The sequence below is a fragment of the Bidens hawaiensis genome, unplaced genomic scaffold, assembly GCF_021521415.1.
Source record: "Bidens hawaiensis isolate Kalapana, Puna unplaced genomic scaffold, B.hawaiensis_p1.1 tig00043684_1, whole genome shotgun sequence".
NCBI lineage: Eukaryota > Viridiplantae > Streptophyta > Magnoliopsida > Asterales > Asteraceae > Bidens > Bidens hawaiensis.
In genome coordinates this window covers 124,036-130,818 of record NW_027497755.1, presented here as the reverse complement: position 1 = coordinate 130,818, position 6,783 = coordinate 124,036, and the positions used below count along the sequence as shown (strand labels likewise).

The 6,783-nt window shown below is 36.2% G+C and overlaps 1 pseudogene across 1 annotated transcript; it reads left to right on the top strand.

Moving 5' to 3' along the window:
- Positions 1–4,562: 4,562 nt before the first annotated feature.
- Positions 4,563–6,704, top strand: LOC143594480 (D-amino-acid transaminase, chloroplastic-like; annotated as a pseudogene). The gene is made up of 5 exons (XR_013146339.1): positions 4,563–4,668; positions 4,744–4,784; positions 4,884–5,059; positions 5,794–6,466; positions 6,546–6,704. The product of XR_013146339.1 is annotated as a D-amino-acid transaminase, chloroplastic-like (transcript).
- Positions 6,705–6,783: the final 79 nt, after the last annotated feature.

The following is a 6,783-nucleotide window of genomic DNA, read 5'->3' as shown; positions in this document are numbered from 1 at the left end:
CTTTGGATCCTGGTTCAGGTCGTGCGTGTTTTGGGTGTGTGTAGAGATTAGGATGTATAAATGGATGGAATGGAAAGGATTGGGGTTTAAGGGGGTATTTATACTCCCTCAAGCCCATAGACTGAAGGCCCATATTTCCTTTTGGTCCATATCCAATCCCATCTAATTATCCTACTAAGTCTTCATATTATGCTATTCCACTAACTCGTTTATTTCACCCGACAAAATAATATATTAAATATTACTTTAGAAATTTCGGGATGTTACAAAATAAGATGAAAACAGCCCTAAGCCGATTATAGGATGCCTCACGTCACACGAGGGGGGGGGGGGCATCTTCTCCTAGTTCACGCTATGCCCCTGACAAAGTAGTTAGTGCCCTTATTTGTTGTAATACCATCACACCACGTAGCGCGTAGGAACCCTCTTCACCCCCATCCCCCCCATGTGGTGCGGCCGTGCGGGGTATAACCTTTTATTTATTTGTTAGTTATTATTTTAATATTAGCTTTCTTGAAATTCGTGCCATAACTCGTATGCTCAATTTTTGCGTCTTTTAGCTTGTTCTTTATTCCTTCCGTGCACGAGTACCTGCAAACATAAGAAACCATAATTACATGCTATTTTCGACATATAAACAATACAATTTAGCATTATTTTTTTTAACAAAACGGATGTTAAACATATGTGTTTCGCAACACATCAGATATCTAGAAACATGGAGATAGTCGAGAATCAACATGGGACTAGCATGTGAAAACTAAAATTCTAGTTTACTGCATCAACAACATAGCTTAGGGTAACCACCCCCTTACACTATGGGCGGTACATGTGCTCACCGCGTGTAGTCGCCCAACATCCAACCACCCATCGACAACGCAAATGCTCAGTCGCTCACCACCTATACCCACCCAACATTCATCACTGGCGTCAGCGTTACCACAAAAAATCACCTAACCCAACGCTCTCTCATTTTCTCCTCTACACACGGACCCATCTCTCATTCTCCTCATATTTCATTGTCAACAAGTAACATAGTTGGCTACCCATAGCAATTTTTTTAACAAATCAAATCAATTGCTATTTTCTAGAATGATTTTCGTTTTGAAAAAAAATAAAAATAATTATAAAAAATGACTATGGATGTGGAAAGTCATGCATGTATCGAGTCATCCATCCCATCCATCCATCCATCCATCATGCATATGCATGAACACCAGGCTTTATATCATATCATACAATCTAAATCTCATCGACTACTTTTCAACTTGTCAACCTTACACCAGTCACTGTTATCTAAACAAATAGTATGCACAAGTTTCTGTTTCTTGTTTTTTAACGCAGGACAAAAAGCATTGAATACTATAACTTTTTTACACAATTTTAGCCGATTTTCGTTTTATATTTCTTTTGTGAAAAGCTTATTTATCAATTGAGAAACTACGGATTTCGTCCTCGTGGTTTGTCTAAAACTGCGATTTTAGTCCAATAGTTTCAAATTTACGGTTTTCGTCTATGTGATTTAATTTCACTTGCAATTAAACCCGATCCTATTAACCCGTTAAGTTTGATCGTTAAACCCATCAGCGTGCCCATCTCACATGAGGTGCAGTTTTGTCATTTTTTTTCTCAAAATACACCCAACCCCTCACGTGAGGGGCTTGCAAGTTAGGTTGAGTGTTTATTTAGGGAGAAAAATGACAAAATTGCCTCTCATGTGAGGAGCACGCTAATGGGTTTAACGACCAGACTTAACGGGGTTAGTGGATCAGGTTTTAGTTGATAGTGAAATGAAACCACAATGATGCAAAATTGCAAATTTGGAACTACCGAACTAAAATCGTAGATTTGGACAAATCACAGGATCAAAAACCGCAGTTCACTCTTATCAATTATAAACACTAGCATAAAGCTAGCAACTTACAAATATTTAGAATGCAAAGTTATATCATGAGATCAAATCTAATAACTGCATATTTATTCTATCATTACCAAAAACAAAAAAAACGAGACGGTGTTTATGGATTAAACAAGATCTTGCCCGTTTGTGCTGAGTTGTTGACTTCATGTTAAAAGAATAGCATCTCGTCTTCTTGATTAACCAAAGAGTTGTAAAGAAGTATAACATAAAATTTTTTTATGAACTACCTTTAATGAATATGACTTCGTTACTAATTTGTTCATCATATAAAAAAAAATAAAAAATAAATGTAAAATGCAGTGATATGGTGGACATAGAAGGACGTTTGTGAAAGATGGTACACTATAGAGTATGTAGGTGCTTGTTAAGAATAGATGCACCATTGAGTATCATAGACATGTTTCTAGAATATGCGTTGTAGGTGCTCAAGTAGCCGATGGACCTTTTAAGGTCTTCATAGATGATTAAGCGATCCTTTAAACTTATAGTTATATGAAAGTTGTGTTTTTTAAACTTTTCATATTTTAACCTCCTTACAATTATAATTACCATAGTCAGTAGTTTTCAGATACTCTCCTTTATCATTTTATCACTAGTAGGTTGAGGTGCACAAATCGGGTTTTATTAATACCTGGTTTCGGATATGAAACTAGGTTCAGGTACGTATGATCGGGTATTGAAAAACCTGGTATTGGCAATACCTGGTTTGGGTCCAGGTATTCTCTAAAAATTATACGCTATACACTAGGTTCGTGTCGGGTGTAGAATTGAGTATTCTAAAACCTGGTATCTTATTACCCTATTTCCGGGTATTGAACAAAACTCTATTTTCGGTTTTTCACGGGCTTTTTCCGGGTATAGATATGAGTTTTTCAAAGGGGCTACACTTTTTTGAGGCATTTTATAGTTATTTTTCGGCTAATTTCTGGTATAAACAGGTTATTTGAAAAATCAGTTTTCGGGTATTGGAAAAACCCAGCTCGGGAATGAAACCAGTTACGGTTTTCGGGTGCTACCGGATACAAATCGGATCCAGTTCCGGATACGAGTTTTGGTACTAACATGCGTTCTGTGTCCGTACCCTATGAGCAGGGTCCGGTATGGGTTTTGATAGTAAAAATCCGGGTATAAAAAATTTCAGGTCCGGTTACGTGTTCGGTTTTTCTTTTCACCTCTAGTTGTAGGCTGTTCAACTAAACAAAATGTCATTACATTATTATGCTTTGGGATTATGGGCCTAAACCAATATTGACCCACAAATGAGTGATCATAAGCCCATAGAAAAGAAGAAACTCAGGAGGACTCAGAATATAGTGATCTACATAAGATGGGTTTAGAAAATGAATTTAAGATTTAAAAATTAGTAATACTGTCTTATCATATTCCCAACTTTTAGCTTCTTTATAAAATTGGCATTGCTAACACCAAAATAATGATTTAAAAATTAAATAAAATCATATTATAAGTCATCAAAGTAGCTTTATTTTACAATTTGTCTAGACGGTAACTTTGTCTTTTTAGTTGCAATCATATAAAGGTTGAGGAGCTTCAAAACAACTCACATGAGATTAATGAAATGTTATACAAAATGGAAGTTTATTGGTGTAGGCTTTAAACCTTTAGTTATGCATTAGAGGGCTATTACAAATATTGGACTCTATTATGTTTACAAGTTAATTACATTATCAACACTTCTTTACCAATGGAACATATATAATCATTACTTGTTTCAAATAAGATTAATCCAACCTATTGACAACAATTTATGAAGGACATCATTTAGATCATTATATGACTACTAACTTTAACATTGCCATCGTTTTGTTTTTATTGAGTGAAGTAGCAGTCAACCTTTGTCATATTGTCTCGCAATATTTACGTATGTCTTGTTATCACACTACAAATTCATCGGTCTAGTCAGCAATAGATCACTTAGCGAAATAAGTTCACGAGTGAATTGTGATAACTTACTATTCAAGTTCTACACTCATACTATATCCAACATTTTATTTCAATCTCAAAAAAGATAAGATTTTTTCAACAAAAGTACATTAACATGTTTGTAGGGTCCAATCATAAATAAAGCCCATAATCCTTCTATAACGTGACGTCCGTCGTGACATAAGATTTTACCCTTTGAACGGTAAACCAACTTACTTCGATAAATATAACAACAAAAAACACAACATTTAGAGAAAAAATAATCAAAGAATTTTACATTTTACCTTTTAAACTAGATAAAGTTTAGTACTTAAGGTTGTGTCTTGTCTTGTTTGATAGATACCATGTTAATGACTCCCTCCGTCCCAATTTAAATGTCATGGTTTGACATTTTCGGTTTTTCTTGTTTAACTTTGACCGATAATATTTTTGTTTGTGTTACATAATACTTGATGTAAAATATATGAATGGATTGTGTTTTAAATGTATTTTACATTGATATAATTTTCATCAAGTATTATATGGCACGAACAAAAATATTTACGAACAAAGTTGCAAAAAAAAGATTTGAAAAGTCAAACTAGGACATTTAAATTGGGACGGAGGGAGTAAATCTTTTAGAAATCAAATAACTATTGATATTAGATATAGCCACCTTCTTTTGTCTTTACTTCTAATCTCTTCTTGATTCCTTTGTTTTATATTTGGTAAAGTAGCCAAACTTATCTTTATAAATCACTCCAAATTTCTTCACTCACTCACTCACTCACTCACTCACTCACTCAATCAAATGGCAGCTAATTCAGGTAAATTTCTTATTAATTATAGTATTATTTAATTTTACAATTTTGATGTTTAATTTAATTGCTGATTGATCTTAGATAAAGAATCCCAAGTTCATGTTTTTTCATCATCATCTGAGGTACATATTTGAATATAGATATGATCATATTTGAACCTCTAAATATAATTATGCAAAATAATAATAATTAATGGTGGTTGTTTTTGTTATTATGATTAGTTACTAGAGAAGTTACATGATAAGTGGAATTTAGTTAAGAAGGTGCCATATCCAGCAATGTATTCTAGTGTTTATGGTGGGATTATTCTCGATCCTGCGATGATGGTCATCCCGATCGATGATCATATGGTGCATCGAGGACACAGCGTGTTTGATACTGCCATTATCCTTGATGGGTAAGTTCTTGATGTTGTAAATTTAGGCATGGGGATATGGAATTATGGACGGGTCGGGTTGGGTGGGGTAACGGGTTAGAACGGGTTTGGGTAGGGATGGGCATTTAGAAAAGGTCGTTTTGGCTCAGGTCAGAATGAGTTTGGGTCAGGACGGGCCATTTGAAAATGGCCCTGTGGTTTGGGTCAGGATGGGTTGGGGTCAGAACGGGCCATTTAAAAATGGTCAATTTGGTTCGTGTCATAACGGGTTGTGTCTGGATGGGTTCGGCAGTTCGGGTCATGACGAACCATCTTGGAAATCGTCATTTTGGTTAAGGTCAAAGCGGGTCATTTTAAAAAATTATCATTTTGGTTTGGGTCAGAACAGGTTCGGGTCAGGATACATTCGGGTCTAAAGCCCATAAAAAATGGTTAATTTGGGTCAGGATACATTCGGGTTCAGGTCATAACGGGGTCGGGTGAAAACGGGCCATTTAAAAATGATCATTTTAGTTCGGTGAACTGGTTCATGCCACAATTGATTCGAGTCGTTGACGGGCCAAATGGTCATTTTGGTTTAGGATAGAACAGGTTCGGGTCATGACGGGTCATTTTAAAAATGGACATTTTTGTTCGGGTCAGTATGGGTTTTGACTAAAAGGTTACCGGGTTTGACTAAGACATTATTATACATACTATAATCGATATTCAGTAACACAAAATCTATTTTGATTCGACGTATGTACATCACACAGATACCTCTACGAGCTCGATGGACATCTCGACCGTATCTTATTATCAGCATCACGCGCCAAACTCTCACCACCATTCCCAAAATCAACTCTTCGGTCAATCCTCATCCAGCTGACATCCGCATCAAAATGCACGAAAGGAACATTAAGATATTGGATAAGTCAGGACCAGGAGACTTCTTACTTTCACCTTCCGGGTGCCCAACAACCGCATTCTACGCAGTTGTTATAGACGAAGAGTTCTCTCAATGTAAAGAAGGCGTAAAAGTAATAACCTCCACAATCCCAATGAAAGTACCATTATTTGCAACAAGCAAGAACGTTAACTACCTCCCAAACGTCTTATCAAAACTTGAAGCGGAAGAGAAAGGCGCATTTGCGTCAATTTGGGTGGACGATGACGGGTATGTGGCCGAGGGTCCGAACGTGAACGTGGGATTTGTGACGCGTGAAAAAGAACTTATTTTGCCGTTTTTTGATAAGATTTTGAGTGGGTGTACTGCGAAACGGCTTCTTGAATTGGCGCCGAAGTTGGTTGAAAACGGGCGGTTGAAGAGTGTGACGGTTGGGAATATTACAGTTGAGGATGCTAAACAGGCTGCTGAAATGATGTATATTGGTAGCACACTTCCTGTGTTGCCTATTATTGAGTGGGACGAAAAACTGATTGGCGACGGTAAAAAACTACATTTTCGATTATTTATCGTTAAAATGAAGTGTTCATTTATTGATTAATGATGTTGGTTTCGTTACAGGGAAAGTTGGGGAACTGACAATGGCGTTATCGGATTTGGTTTGGGAAGATATGGTGGCCGGTCCGGAGACACACAGGATCAAGGTTCTGTATGCGTAAAAGAAAGTTGAATTAATGGTTAAAATTGGTGTTGTATCTTGAAATGAGAATCTGAATAAAAGATAATTTGTGTTTGCAAGTTCTCTAGTTATGTTGCAGTGACCATAATTGATTTTGTTGTTTATAATTAAAATTTAAGT